This window comes from Callithrix jacchus, chromosome 13 (genome assembly GCF_049354715.1).
Source record: "Callithrix jacchus isolate 240 chromosome 13, calJac240_pri, whole genome shotgun sequence".
Lineage (NCBI taxonomy): Eukaryota > Metazoa > Chordata > Mammalia > Primates > Cebidae > Callithrix > Callithrix jacchus.
In genome coordinates, this window is record NC_133514.1 from 14,846,693 (window position 1) to 14,861,754 (window position 15,062).

General features: G+C 44.2%; 1 long non-coding RNA gene across 1 annotated transcript in view; it reads right to left on the bottom strand.

The window, feature by feature from the left end:
- Nucleotides 1-8,378: 8,378 nt before the first annotated feature.
- The window catches only part of LOC103787449 (uncharacterized), a 39,215-nt gene continuing 32,531 nt past the window's right edge, over nt 8,379-15,062 (bottom strand). The window contains exons 6-7 of the long non-coding RNA XR_013525494.1: nt 14,784-14,982; nt 8,379-10,438 (exon numbers count right to left, since the gene is read on the bottom strand). This is a non-coding gene — a long non-coding RNA (uncharacterized LOC103787449). The remainder of the gene's footprint in view (nt 10,439-14,783; nt 14,983-15,062) is intronic.

Sequence of the window (15,062 nt, forward strand, 5' to 3'; positions counted from 1 at the left end):
AAGGTTGAAATCCAAAGCAGGCAAAAGTTTTTGAAAGCTGGGGAAAAACACAGATGGAGAATCCTAGCACTCTTTGAATTAATAACATGAATGAGTAGGAGGCAGCCCGTGGTCTCGGGGGATGGGATGATGGTAACTGATGAGAGGAGGAGGCAAATACTCCAATTTCATTTTGCTCCCTTCTCCTCCAGCAGAGATCATACTCTATCTGAAGACTAGAAAAGTAACACACGTGGATTAAGTGGACGTACATGGGAAGCATGACCAAGGCAGGTGCTGGGGGTTGGTCAGGAGGGCCCTGGCTCTGAAGCCATTCTTAAGGGTACCAGTAGAGGAGGAGGACCAAGGAATGGGTCTCTGAAGTGCCCAAGTGATGCTCTTCTCCACCTTCCCTGGGCAAGCTCTGAATACACTGCTATGTACAGTTAGCCAACACTCAGCTGTGGCCTACCAGGGCAGGCATTGCTCCAAATGTTGTACATACACTGACTCATGGAATGCTCCCAACAGAACCATGAAGTCGATTCTATTGTTTCCTGTTTTCATACAGAAGGAAAACTGAGGCTCAGTGGAGTTTAGAGATTTGCAAATTTTTCACATAAAAAATTTTCGCTAAAGGAAACTGCTGCTCCCTGGAGGCAGCTCATCCCAAATGATAAAACGAGTCTTAGAGCTGAGCCTACCAGTTTATTTTGTTCAGATTCACCATCAGATTAAGCTACTCACTCCTTCACGGGATGGGTGGAAGAAAAGTTGAGGAGTGAGCAGGACCCACTCCCCCTAACAAGGAGCACGCAGGGAGCTAGGAAAGGTCAGGGCAATGGTGGGACCCAAAGTTGGGTAGGAAGCAAAATTCAGAACAGGACAAAGAGCCAGCAATAAAGCAAAGTGGAGAGATTGGATCCCTGCAAATGGTCTAAACCAGGAGATAACCTGAGATTCGAGAAGCTACGAAAGGTGGAACCAAGAGCTGAGCAAAGGGTCAGCAACCAGGGCATGTATTAGGTGGCTTCAAACACCTCCTTGTGATAGGCACTTTACACACCTGTCTAACCTACTCTTCACAGCCAACTTTTAAAGTCCAGAGTATGTTTCTTTTACAAATGAGGAAACTGAGGCACAGTGCAATTAGCACCTGCTCAGTTTCCAGCTGTCCAGGGCCAGCATAACGTTTCTTCTCTCCCCACAGCAAACTCACTTCTTGCAAAGAAGAGAAACTTGCTACAATGCAAAATATTCAAATGCTATCCTAAATTACAGTGTGGCTTTTCAAATTCTCTGCTTTGTATAATAAAGCTTCTAGTAAAATGTTTAATATGGTTTTTCTCCAAAAGCATATTAACTACCCACTTCTGATAATGTTCTAACATCCTGAAATCAAAGCACACAGAGATAGATTGATAGACAGATAGAGATATATACATATAGATGTGTATTTTAAGTTCTGGGGTATATTTACAGAACATGCAGGTTTGTTACCTAGATATACATGTGCCATGGTGGTTTGCTGCACCCATCACCCCATCATCTACATTAGGTGTTTCTCCTAATGCTATTCCTCCTCCTTGTCCCCATCCCCCAACAGGCCCAGGTGTGTACTGTTCCCCTCCCTGTGTCCATGTGTTCTCACTGTTCAACTCCCTTTTCTTATGAGTGAGAACATGCAGTGTTTAGTTTCTGTTCCTGTGTTAGTTTGCTGAGAATGATGGTTTCCAGCTTCATCCATGTCCCTGCAAAGGACATGAACTCATCCTGTTTTATGGCTGCATAGTATTCCATGGTATATATATGCCATATTTTCTTTATCCAGTATGTCACTGATGGGCAGTTAGGTTGGTTCCAGATCTTTGCTATTGTGAACAATGCCACAATAAACATACGTGGATGCACACAGTTTTAGAAGCATGGCAGAATATCTAGACTAAGGGCATCCCTGAACATAGTGTTATGGCCACTACACCAGGTGCCAGTTCCCAAAGCAAGCACTGTCAGTCTCCTGTGCTCAGCAATATTAAGTAGTCCCTAATTTTGTGACACTGTAAGAAAGCTGAGACAATCTCATGTTTTTACGTTCTGATGAGGAAGCCAATGAGAGACCCAGCCCCAGTAAAACATGGACACCAATATTGAAAGTTATTATTCCTTTTGCAGCTACTTCCAGTCTTGATGCTTGGGAGGCTCTTTTAGGACTCAGAATTGAAATTCTTCAAATAGTAAATATTGCTTCCATAAAATTTCCTCCCAGAGTTCATCCTGGTAACGTATTTTTTAATGACTTACAAAACGAGCACCAGTTAATCCCCTTGCTCCCTGTTAGCTGGTGATTGAAGAGACGCTGATTTTATCACTGCTTGCCACCCACATGAAGGGCAGGGGGGTTCCTGCCACTCTATGATAAGGATTTCCTAAGGGAAGAAAAGAACTCTCCTCTCCAAGCTCAGTCCTGTGTAGATGGTGGGGAACTTCGAGGTTTAAAAAGAATTCACATCCATTTTTAGAAGAGATATCCTCTCATTGTCACAGTGTGCCTAAAGAGAACACGAGGACAAAGCCAGAAAGTCAAGATCCTCATGCTTCAGGCACAAGGTCCCCAGGCATTGCTTTGGACTGCAATCACGTGAGAAAGACTCTACGGAAAATGAAGAAAAACAACTCTGATGGACAAGTGTCCTTTTCTAGTTTGCTGCAGTTAGAAGCTGTCCAGACAAGCCATAGAGTCCTCAGCTCAGGCAGGCAAAGGCCCTGCATGCTACCTTGACATTCAGGAGCCTCACCTTGGATATGGCAAGGAATTACAAGTCCAGAGAACCAGCCCGCTATCCTTATAGATCATGTCCCAGATATTCTAGGCCCAAAATTTCCTGCCCATATGGTTCTGAGGTTGCTTCCAGAACAGACTGAAGGCCATGTGGATGACTACTAGTGCACTTGGGAATATTAAGAGAATCATTCCCATCTCCCTGGGTATCTGCATGTTATGAATCTCCCGTCTTGTTCTTACCTCTTTCCTCACTCAACCTGGAGCTCTTGCTTTAGATCTGGACCACAAGAGCCCTCAGTTTCCTGGTTCAGTCACCCTTTTCCTGCAAAGTGCAGCCAAACCAACTATCTGCCTCCAAAATAACCACTGCCTCCACTCATGGAGTACTCCCTGTGTGCCAGGCAATACACTGCGAGATAACAATAAATATATTCGGTCTTTGTTCCTGGTTCCTAGCACAAAGTCCCTCAAACCTTTGAAATTTCTAGAGTGAGAGGAGTGTCTTCAGTCACACCTGAGTTCATGCTAATGAGGTGACTTAAGGTGGGACCCCTAGAGAGCCTCAGGATGTGGCTGGTCGCCAGAAAGACCAAGTAGTAGAGGATGGAAACATTCAGCCCCATCAGTCAACCTCCAAAAAAGGAGAGGGTGCTGGAGACTAACCTCTGTTGAAAGCTCTGGAACAGCAAGACAGGATGAGCTCTCAGCGTGGTGAACATATCCAGGTGCTAGGAATGTGCCATAACCAGAGAGATCATCAAGCTCCATGCATACTGGCCCAAATCTGCCCTGTGCATCCCTTCTGTTCGGCTGTTCCTGAGGGGTATCCTTTATAACAAACAGGTAAACATAAGGCAAGTGTTTCCCCGAGTTCTAGGAGCCGTTAGAGCAAATTATCCAATCTAAGGAGGGTGTTGTAGAAACCCCCAATTTGTAGCCAAGTCAGACAGAAGTTGTAGGTGATCTGGGGAGGACCCACCACTTGCAACTGGCATCTGAAATGGGGGGCAGTCTTGCTGGGTCTGCTAAATCCTGGTAGCGTTAGAATTGAGTTAAATTATAGGGCACCCAGATATTGTCCAGAGAGTTCAACAAAAAAGCAGATCGCTAAATGCTTTACATATACTACCATTTGCTGCTTCCAGCAATATTATAGGTGGTAGCTATTAATTCACACTTTCCATATTAGAGAAGAAAGGTCTAAAGAGGTTAAGTAACTTACTCACGATCAAACCACTAGGGAATCCACCCTGTAACACAACACGTATCAGTGAGTTCCTGACTGATTTAAAAGGCCCTCAACCACACGTGTCCTTGATCAGCAGCACAATTGTAGCTGCTACTTTAGCCCTTCGATGTGCTCTGTATCAGTGGAAGAATGACGAGGTTCATAATTTAGAAAGGAGAGCTTTGATTCTCATAAAATATTGCAACATGTGGGCTGGGAATCATAGCTTACAATCAGAAGCCAGAAATAGGAACTTCAAGGGCGTTTTACTGTGCTCACCCCCATAACCCCACAAACATCCGTAAGACAGATTCATGCTATATTAGGCAGCCAAACATACATATTCAATAAGCTACAGGAGGAGCCTTGAATATTTATGAGGAGAAGCATGCTCATGTGCAACTGAGCTTCATGCTTCCCTATGGGACCACGTTCAAAAACTGCAGCCTTAGCATGACACAAGAGTAGTTTTACACCTCCGATGTCAAAGGTGAAGCAGAGGACATGAAAACCCTCACTGCACTTCCTCCCTAAACTGGGCAGAACCACCCCGTGGTCCAGGGTCTCTCTTCAGGAGAGAATCAGGGGTCGTTTTAAAACTGCCAGAGGCAGGAGCAGCACCAGGTGGTTGGTTGAACTCAGCGGTGCAGTCTTTTGAAAGGGCTGGTTTCTGTTCAGCCCTTAGGGAAGAAAGCCTAACGGCGGTTATCGAGGGTTGGGAGACAACGAGGCATGTTCAACCTCCCATCGTCATGGCTGGGAATGAAACTTCCAAGGTTTCTCTGGGGTCCTCTTGGCCAAGAGGGGGTCCATTCAGTCAGCTGGGGGTGCTTAGAGTTTTTTCCTTCTCTTCTGGGTCCCATACCAGACACTTCCCCTTTCCCATCCAGAAGCCCTTCCTGGTTCAGCAGCAGACATGAGAAGGCAGGTGCTGCTTTCACTGTGCCCCCAACCCCACACATTTATCTAAGTTACGTCAAGAATAAAATAACCTCCACTGCCACTTATCAGTTCCCACGGACTTTATATATTATGCCTTATTATCTTTTCAAAAACTCCTGCAAGAAAGCATCTTTTCCTCCATTTTATGAGCAAAAAACCATAGCTTCCTAGGATACTTTGACTTTCCAGTACAAGTTCCCATAATATTTTTGTCTTGAAAAACTTTTGACTAGTCTTAACCACTTCGTCTACTAGATCAATTTTAGTAAGGTAGAATTAGCTTGCCACATCCCAAGAAAAAAAAATCACTAGGATTTTGATTAAAATTGCATTAGATTCATAATTTTTTTTTTTGAGACAGAACCTCGCTATGTCACCCAGGCTGGAGTACAGTGGCACAACCTCAGCTCACTGCAACCTTCGCCTCCCAGGTTCAAGTGATTCTCCTACCTTAGCCTCCCAAGTAGCTGGGATTACAGATGCCCACCACCACGCCCAACTAATTTTTGTATTTTTTTAGTAGAGATGGGTTTCATCATGTTGGCCCAGCTGGTCTCAAACTCCTGACCTCAAGTGATTCTACCCAGCCTCCCAAAGTGCTGAAATTACAGGTTTGAGCCACCGTGCCCCACCAGATTCACAAATTAATTTAGAGGAATTTGTATCTTTGCCCTGGGTCTTTCCTCCTGGGCAAGGGGACCAGGATAGCGGTGGAGCCACGGCTAAGCAAGGATGTGGAAGGGCAGGTTCAAGAACAGGAGATACATCCATGTGTGGGTCCCCAGTCAAGAGACATCTACCACCACTGTCCCCAAGGAAAGCTTCAGACATCAAGACAAAGAGATTATAGAAACAAATCCGAATCTGAAGGTAAGGATGAGAAAAGAGAGTAGGTCCCAGCTGTCAAAGGGGCCAGAGTCCAAAGGATGTCCTCCTGCAGGAGAGGAATGCAGGCAATGAGGGGGTCAGTGCAGGGAGGACACTGCATACCTGCATGTGGCCTGGAGCTAGCTTCACCACCGCCCTTTCCCTCACTCCAGGACAGAGCAGTCTGGGAGTCTGAGTGGACTTCACAGCACCATTCACACCTCTTTCCAGGACAACAGATCCCAAAACAGGCCATAATATCAAGAGTCAAGCATTCTTAGGTCACTCTGGTTGCCCATGCCTGCTCTGACCAGGGTCTTCAGGGTCAAAATGAAGAGCTAGATCCCTGTGTCAAAAGGTGAGGCAGTGGTGAGAGATAGAGGAGACTTCAATGGAGAGAAGTCTGTGGGACCAGAAGATCAGAAGGTCACCAAGTCCATCACAGTGGATACCTGAGCTACATCCTGCCAGCTTCTGGAATGAGTGAGTGATGAGATGCCCTGAAAGGCAGACAGATAGTACTGCCCACCCAGTGACTGCCCAGGTGCTAGTGCTGCTCCGTAGAGTACTTCTGAAGGCGGTCAGGTACTTAAGAATTTTGGAGAGAACCATTTCCCACATTGCAGTCTTCTTAACATCACACTTACGCTGATCTGTCTGTGACAAAGACCCAGGACCATAGGATGCTTTAGGACACCCACTGCTGTGGCACTGGTGCCTCTGTGGGGCTCTGAGAGACAGCAAAGACCCAGTTTCTATTCTTACCTCACCTCCTTCCCTGCAACCTGGCCTGTCCATCATGAACAATGAGCTCTCCTTTACCAGGACTGGAGGCAGGCTGAAGTAAACTGCACGGGCTTTCTAGAACATCTTTTTCAGTGGGGGTCTGTGGAGGAGACACCCTTCCAAATGCTTAACTACCCCAGCCTCATGAGGGGAGAGAAGAGTGGCACAGAGCAACCCAGGCAGGGCCAAGGCCCAGAGCCAGAGCAGCTGTGCCTCCAGCCCAGCCCTGCTCACAGTCCCCACCCTCAGCCCAGTGGCACACAGTCTAGGAACAAACTAGAGCCTCCCCTGCTGGGTATGGAGTGAGAGAGAAAGAGTGGGGTAAGAGGTTAGAGTGGCATGAACAGGATCCCCTAGCCACATAAACAACCACCAATTAAACAGGGATAAAGGCTGTGGTTTTCACTGAGGGAAAAAGTCAACAGCTACACTAAAGACGCACCTAAACCTTTTGCAAAGCTACTCCCCTTCTATCAAAAATAGTGCATTAGTCCATTTTCACACTGCTATAAAGAAATATCCAAGACTGGGCATGTTAGTCCATTCTCAGGCTGCTATGAAGACATACCTGAGACTGGGCAATTTTAAAAAGAAAGAGATTTAATTGACTCACAGTTCAGCATGGCTGGGGAGCCCTCAGGAAACTTGCAATCATGGCAGGAGACATCTCTTCGCAGGGCGGCAGAGAAAAGGGAAAGAGTGGGTGCCCAGTGAAACAGGAAGCCTTTCAGAAAACCATCAGATCTCGTGAGAACTCACTATCATGAGAACAGGGCAAACCACCCCATGATTTAATTATCTCCACCTGCTCCTTCCTATCACACGTGGGGATTATGGAAACTACACTACAAAATGAGATTTCAGTGGGGACACAGCCAAACCATATCACTGGATAATTTTTAAAGGAAAGAGGTTTAATTGACTCACAGTTCTGCATGGCTGGGAAGGCCTCAGGAAACTTAGAATCGTGGTGGAAGGCAAAGGGGAAGCAAACTTGGACCTTCTCACAAGGCAGCAGCAGAGAAAAGAGTGCAAGCAGGGGAAATGGCAGACACTTGTAAAACCATCAGCTCTCAGGAGAACCACTCACTATCAGGAGGGTAAGATGGGGAAACTGCCTGCATAATCCAATCACTTCCCACCCGGTCTCTCCCTAAACACCTGGGGACTGTAATTCAAGATTAAGATGAACTGTAATCTTGAATTATAATCCCCAGGTGTTTAGGGTGGGGACACAAAGCCTAACTATATCAGATAGCTTTTCTTTGCAAAAACAAATGCTAAAATATTGAAAACATAGAAAAACACAAACTAAAGGCACCATGCAGAGATAATCACCGTTAATCTTTGGATGTATGACTTCTGTATTTTTCTCATTTGATATAGATGTAGATGCAGACATATTAGAGAAGAATGGCACCCAAAGCCCAATTATTCCAAATTAATGTTTTTTGGAGTTTAGATATCTTACTTCCAAAAGAACAAAATAATACAGAGATGCAGTGATTCTGATTCATATTTTGGCCCGCATTTGGTGTGTGTAGTCTGTGTGTACGTGCGTTTGTGTGTAATCTCTAAGAACACACATACATGTTTTTCTTCAGCACAGCTATTCCTTCAGCAGCCCGTTGTCATCTGCAGCCAAGGGGATCACTCTTTTCCGAAGCTCTGTAACTCTATGTGATTCCATTACATGGTTAAACATGTAAGAAAATCTTGTAGAGCAATGCCACTCTTTAATTCTTCCAGCAATTAGATTCCTGAACAAATCATTTCTTCTGCAGACACAAAGTATTTCAACAAAAATGTAGCTTATTTTATTCACTAAGCAATAGAATAAAAATAGCTAGTGTTCCTCAGGTTAATGTTATAGACTTAATATTATTCTAAGCATTTTAGTTAAATTGATATTTATAACCAACCTATGATGTAGGTAGTACTATATGCCTCTAATTTACAGACGAAGAAACCAAGGCACAGACAGGTTAAGTTACTTGCTCAAAGTCACACGGCCAGCAAGAATTGAAGCCTAGGCTCAGTGCCAGGGGGCTGACCTCAGAGCTTATACACCTAACCATTATCCACATAATGTAAAATCAACAAAAAGGACACAAATAATTCTTAATAGCTATAGACTTTTCTATTATATGTTCATACCATGAGTTCCTTAACCAATGCCCATCACTGCCTATCTAGGCTACTTCCAATGTTTGCCTATTATAAAACACTTCCATAAATAACTTCGTGGATAAGTCCTTGCACATATCCGCTACTACTTCTTTAAGATTAATAAATGAACGTGAAATTTCTGCTTGAAAGCATATGCATATTGTAAGCTTTGATACAGATGGCCACAATGCTCTCCAGAAGAATATACACTAGGGTTTTTCACTATAAATATTTTCTATTGACACATAATTGTACGTACTTAAGGGGTACAGAGTGCTGTTTCCAAACATACAATGCATAGTGATCAGATCAGGGTAATTAGCATACCCATCATCTCAAACATTTACCGCGTCTTTGTGTCATGAAGATTCAGTATTTTCCTTCTAGCTACTTGAACTAGATACATATTGTTAACTATAGCCACCCTAGAGTGCTAGATACTAGAACTTGTCCTTCCTACCTAGCTGTAATTTCGTATCCTTTAACAAACCTCTCCCCATCCCCAGGAGCCTATGTCATTACCTTTCCACTAACAATGTTTAAAAGCAGTATGGATGTCTCCATATCACTCGATTTGCTTCTTTGTCTTTCTGATAAACAGGCACCTTGATATTTAAGCAAATTTGATTCCTGACTAGGTGGCCCGTCACTTCATAAACTTACTGACAACAGATACAGCTTCAGCTCCTTTTACACCCTTTGTGTCTCTTCCACTGTCTGCCTTTCCTTATTAAATTGTAAGAGCTCTTTCTATAATAAAGAATTCGACTCCACTGCATACGCTGCAAATATTTTCCAAGGGTTTTGTTCATCCTTGCAATTTGTTTATATTGTCTTTTGACATAATGTACTTTTGTTTTGCTTTGCTTTTTCCCTTTGAATTTTTTAAAAATCAAATCTGTTAATATTTCCTCTATGATTTCTGATTTTGGTCATGTTTAGAGAGTCCTTGGCTGCTACATAATTTTTACTTGTGTTTTTTTCTCATGCTTTTAAGCCTATGAGTTATATTTAACCCTTTTCTTCAATCTGGAATTCAGTTTGGTGAAGATGTAAGGTTAGAGTTCTCAGTTTCTTTAATATCTGATTATTTCAGCAAATCCAGTGGCTGACTTTCAATCCTTGGCACTGTTTCCATAAATCCACACAGAATGAATGATATAGGCATTCAGTCTTTAGAACTTTTATAGATATCTTGTCTGCTGTCCCCAAAAATATTTTAATTAAATTTATCCCAGTGTTGCAATGAATACTGAATCAAGAAGCCACTTCATTTATTTTTCACTTTCAATTATACTGAGTTGTCTCATTTAACTAAACTCAGCAGATAAATTCAATGTACTCCAGATATAAAATAGCTCATCGCCATATAAAATTTTAAACTCACTCTTCTATTAATTCAATGCCTTATATTTATAGATAAATTAAGGCTTTACAAAATGAATCTCCCTCTATCCTTGTCATGTAAGTTGCACAGCGTGGATCAGAACAGCTCCCAGTCCCATGTCCTGCTGCTGCAGCTGCTCAGCCCCAGTGGAGGATGCTGTCCAGGTGCCTGGGTCTTGAGAGGTGGGCTTTGGATCCAGTGAAGCTCCCTCGGTGCCTCCAAAGCTTAGACCAATCAGCCCTAGCAGCCCGTGAGTCACACGTTTCCAAAGCTCCACATTTCCTTCCAGTCTCAGAATCTGGAAAACAGAAGCAATTTCAGAACCAGATGTGACCTCTGCAGCAGCTTCCAAAACAAGCGCTGACTCCCTTATTTGGCTGGAGATCACACAGATAAGTGGGGCCCATGCTGCACGCATCTAGCCTTGGTCATGGAGTATAGTTGGCCATTGGTGATTCTCAGAGAAGGAAGCAGACAGAAAATGGAGGGATGAAAAAGGAAAATAATTCATGGTTTCCCTCTTTCCAGGCTATCAGCAAATCTAAAAGGGTTGCTCCTGCGAACTAAAATTCATTTGAGAGATAGCACACGATAAAGGGTTAATTGGCACCAGCACACGATAAAGGGTTAATTGGCACCCAGCTTGGGTTTTGTGTGTGTGCCGCGGGAGCTCTGTCAATTAACTCTGCTCTCATAAAGGAACATTTGAAATAATTGTGATTACTTAAAATGTTTAGTAATGTAAATTGTGACCCTTTTAGTTCACAGGCCATTTCTGAGGATCTCTTATTCTGTCTCTTCTAAATATAACAAAGGCTTTAAAATTACATTTTCAATCTCTGTCTTTCTCTTGATCCCTGAGTCTCTAGTACCTCAAAGCCAGGTTGTATGCTCTGGCTAAGGACACAGTGTCCCTCTGCCATTTATACAAGGCACTCTCCAGAATGTGTGGCCCCAAGCCCAGGGCCCTGTTCTTCATTCTACAGATTGGGTGACACCATGGCCTTTGCCATGAGACCACCTGGGTTCAGATCCCACTTCTGACACTCACAGTAAGTATCTACTCTTTGCTATTGTTTCCTCCTCTGTACAATGAGGATGCTATGGTAGCATCTACTTTATAGGGTAGTAGTAGAGATTAATGGAGACGACATGGCCAGGTGCAGTGACTCAAACCTGTGATTCCAGCACTTTGGGAGGCTAAGCCAGGAGGATCACTTGAGCTCAGGAGTTTGAGACCAACCTGGGCAACAGAGTGAAACCCCATCTTTACAAAAAAAAAAAAAAAACAATGAGCCAGGCATGGTGGTGCATGCCTGTAGTCCCAGCTTCTCAGGAGGCTGAGGCAGGAAGATCACTTGAACCTGGGAGGTCAAGGCTGCAATAAGCTGTGACCATGCCATTACACTTCAGCCTGGGTAACAGACTGAAACCTCATCTTTAAAAAAAAAAAAAATGAATGAGATCACATAGGAGAAGGGCTTACACACATAAGAAGCACTGTATGCATGTTAGTGGTCATTCTGGTTATGTCTCTAAGTAGAAAACAAACCCTAAATGTGTCTAAACGATGTGCGTCTGCCGCTCTAGGTGCTACCAAGCCAGTGCCTCAAGGATCTACAGTCTGTAGTATGCCTCCCCAGAAAGCCATACCACTGTCTGGGTTCAAGTCCTTGAATAAACATCACAAGTTTATTAGCTCAAGTTTATTAGAAACATGAGCATTTTTTCCCCTACTACAGCAGCCTTCACCTAAATCTATTTGTTATGGAGTGCCACAGCCATCTCCCAGCTGGGTTAAGGAACAGGACAAAAGGGAATAGAGCAACATCTCTCACCCAAAAAGCCTGTGCACTAGAGGGCTGTCTATTTGAACTGAGTCTACTGTGGCCTTTGAAGAAAACTTCTGTTCAACTCAATACTGGCCCTTGCCTGCTTCACTGGGGAAATTGCCTACAGGTAGATGATTTGCCCAAACCAATTCTGCCCTGGCCTGAGAATTGACTGCTCATCTCCAGCAATCCCAAACCTTCCTCTGAGAACTATTACCACAAGTGCCTGTCTTTTCCAATGCAAACTTGCCACAGAGTATCTGAGTCACTCCCTGGCAGGAACTAGAGAAGCTCTGCTACATGAACTCCAGGCCCTGGGGCAGATGCTTCTGCTACCCATAAGGTAGGGTTGGCTACAATTCTGTTGAGTGGGTGGGCAGGACCCAGAAACCCCACATCCTACTTTGTCCACAGCTATCCCTTCTGGGATCCAAGCCATTTTAGGCAAAAAGACCAAGGCCCAGCAAGTGACAACTCATCACTACTAATGAGCATTTGGCCTAAATCCCTCCCTGGCCTTCTGCCAGATAATTCATGTCCTTCCCTGCTTAAAACCTCCCAGTGATTTCTCATTGCTATTAGGATAAAATCAAAAATCCATACAAGACCCTGGCTGATCCGGCTTCTCATCCCCTCCTCTTTGCTCTCCCTCTTTGCTCTCCCTCCCTTTCTGCCATCCAACTCCTTGAACTTAGCTGCTCCCTCCTGCCTGTCTGGAAGGCTCCCCCTCTCCACACACTCTCAGCCTCTTTTACTCATCCTTCAGACAGCAGCCTATTTGAACTGAGCTTCCTTCCCTGACCCCAAGACTGGGTCACGGTCTCTTCATATGCATTCCGATAGCATCCTGTGCTTCTTTGTAGCACTTACTAAATTGTAATGAAATAACTAATTTGTGTTTATTAGGCCAACATCTGTCTCCCTGACTCGGCTGTGAACTCCATGCAGCCTGGCTGGGACCACGTATGCTGGAATTCCCATTGTTCCTCCGGTGTCCAGTACAATGCCTGGCACATTAGCAAGGGCTCAAAAAGATCTGCTGACTGCATGAATAAATTAAGTAGAGTCCCAGTTTTAATCCTAACCAAAGCACTCTTCATTTCCCGTGCACTCTAGCTTTTAAGTTTTCTGTCCTTGCAAATGCCAGTCTCAGTCCCCAACTAAATGGCCTGAACATTCTTTGAAGCCCTCCCTAGACAGGGCTCATACAGACAAGAACTGGAACACAGTCAGCCAAGCCCTGTTCTTTTATTTGTCTCATTGCCATCGGATACCATGTCTTCTGTTCCAATCCCCATAAATCAATCTCTCCTGCTCTTCCCACAAGCCATCAGCCTTGACCTTTAAAACACTGCTATATTTCCTAGAAAGCTCTTTGCTCTTAAAAGAAAAATGGAAGCAATTAAATCCTCTTCATGCCATGTCTTTGCCTCTGCAAAACTAAAGGGCTGTGGAAGGTGTCTTCATGGTAAACCCTGGATCCTGGCCCCAGATCAGATAAAACCACACCATGAGGCCTTGGTATGTAAATAAGCCTCACTCCTAATCATAGACGATCTCTCATGGCACTTCCAACACGAAGACTCTGCGTTTCTGTAATTATATGATTCCTCAAAGGAGGAGAGAGAATAGGGCGCTAGTTAAGAGTTAGATAAGGATTTGGAGTCAGAGAAACTTAGGTTAAAATTCTACAAGTCCCTTTACTAGCTGTGTGACACTGACCAGTTCCTTAATCCCTCAAAGCCTCTCCCTATCCTCCTGTCTAATAGGGGATGACAGAATACCTCACAGACCGTTGGGGGAATAAAATAGAATGGTGCATGTGAATGTCTCAGAAAGGTAGTTGCTGTGGATGTCATCATTGTCATCACTGGCCTGGGACACTTTCACCTGTAGGATTTAATCCCTTTGTCCCACCCAACAGAGGATCTTTCCTCTGTTCTGTGTATGAGTTACATACAGAAGCTCTCTGCACATTCCTCCAGAATGACCATGGGGGTGGGCTGCACTAAGAAGGAGAAGGTGGCAAAATATACCAATGTGTAGAGTGAGACCTTAGGGATTAATCCACTTAAAGAGATACAGTCAGCCCTCAATATACATGGGGAATTGGTTCCAGCTTCCCCTACAAACCCCATGCATACTAAAATCCATGCATACTCAGTCAAGACACCCAGTGGGCCTTGCCAAACCCACTGTACATGGGTTTCACATCCCACAAATGCTATCATTTCTTTCTTTTTTCTTTTTTTTTTTTTTTTTGAGATGGAGTCTTGCTCTGTTGCCCAGGCCAAAGTGCAGTGGCACGATCTTGGCTCACTGTAACCTCCGCCTCCTGGGTTCAAGCGATTCTTCTGCCTCAGCCTTTGGAGCAGCTGGGATTACAGGCACACACCACCAAGCCACACTAATTGTTGTATTTTTAGTAGAGATGGTGTTTCACCATGTTGGCCAGCTGGTCTTGAACTCCTAAGCTCAGGTGATCTACCCACCTTGGCCTCCCAAAGTGCTGGGATTACAGGTTTGAGCCACTGCACCCAGCTGCATTTTTAAAAATTTTTAACTAATCGTGTTCATGTCATGTAGATAGAGTTTATGAAAAATCAACACATAGAAACTACTGTTCTTGATCAAATAGAGCTCACAGAAATAACTTGGGTTCTCAATACGTCCTGTATTCACTATCTGCCCAACACCAGGCTCACTGTCGCGTGTACTCTACCTACATCGCACTGTATGTATTTCCTACAGCTGCTGTAAGAAATCATCACCAAAAGGGAGGCTTAAAACAACAGAAATTTATTCACTCACAGTTCTGAAAGCCAGAAGTCCAAAGTTAAGTAGTGGGCAGGGTTGGTTCCTTCTGAAGACACCAGGGGAGAATCCGTTCCATGCCTCTCTTCTGGGTAGGGCATCTTTCTCCCTGGCATTTCTTGGCTTACGGCTGCATAACTCCAACCTCTGCTTCCATCTTCTTGTGGCCTTCTTCTCTGTGTTTCTGTTTTTGTCACTTATAAAGACATCTGTTATTGGATTTTGGCCCCAACCTATGATCTCATCTCAAGATCCCTAACCCAGGGGTCCCCAACC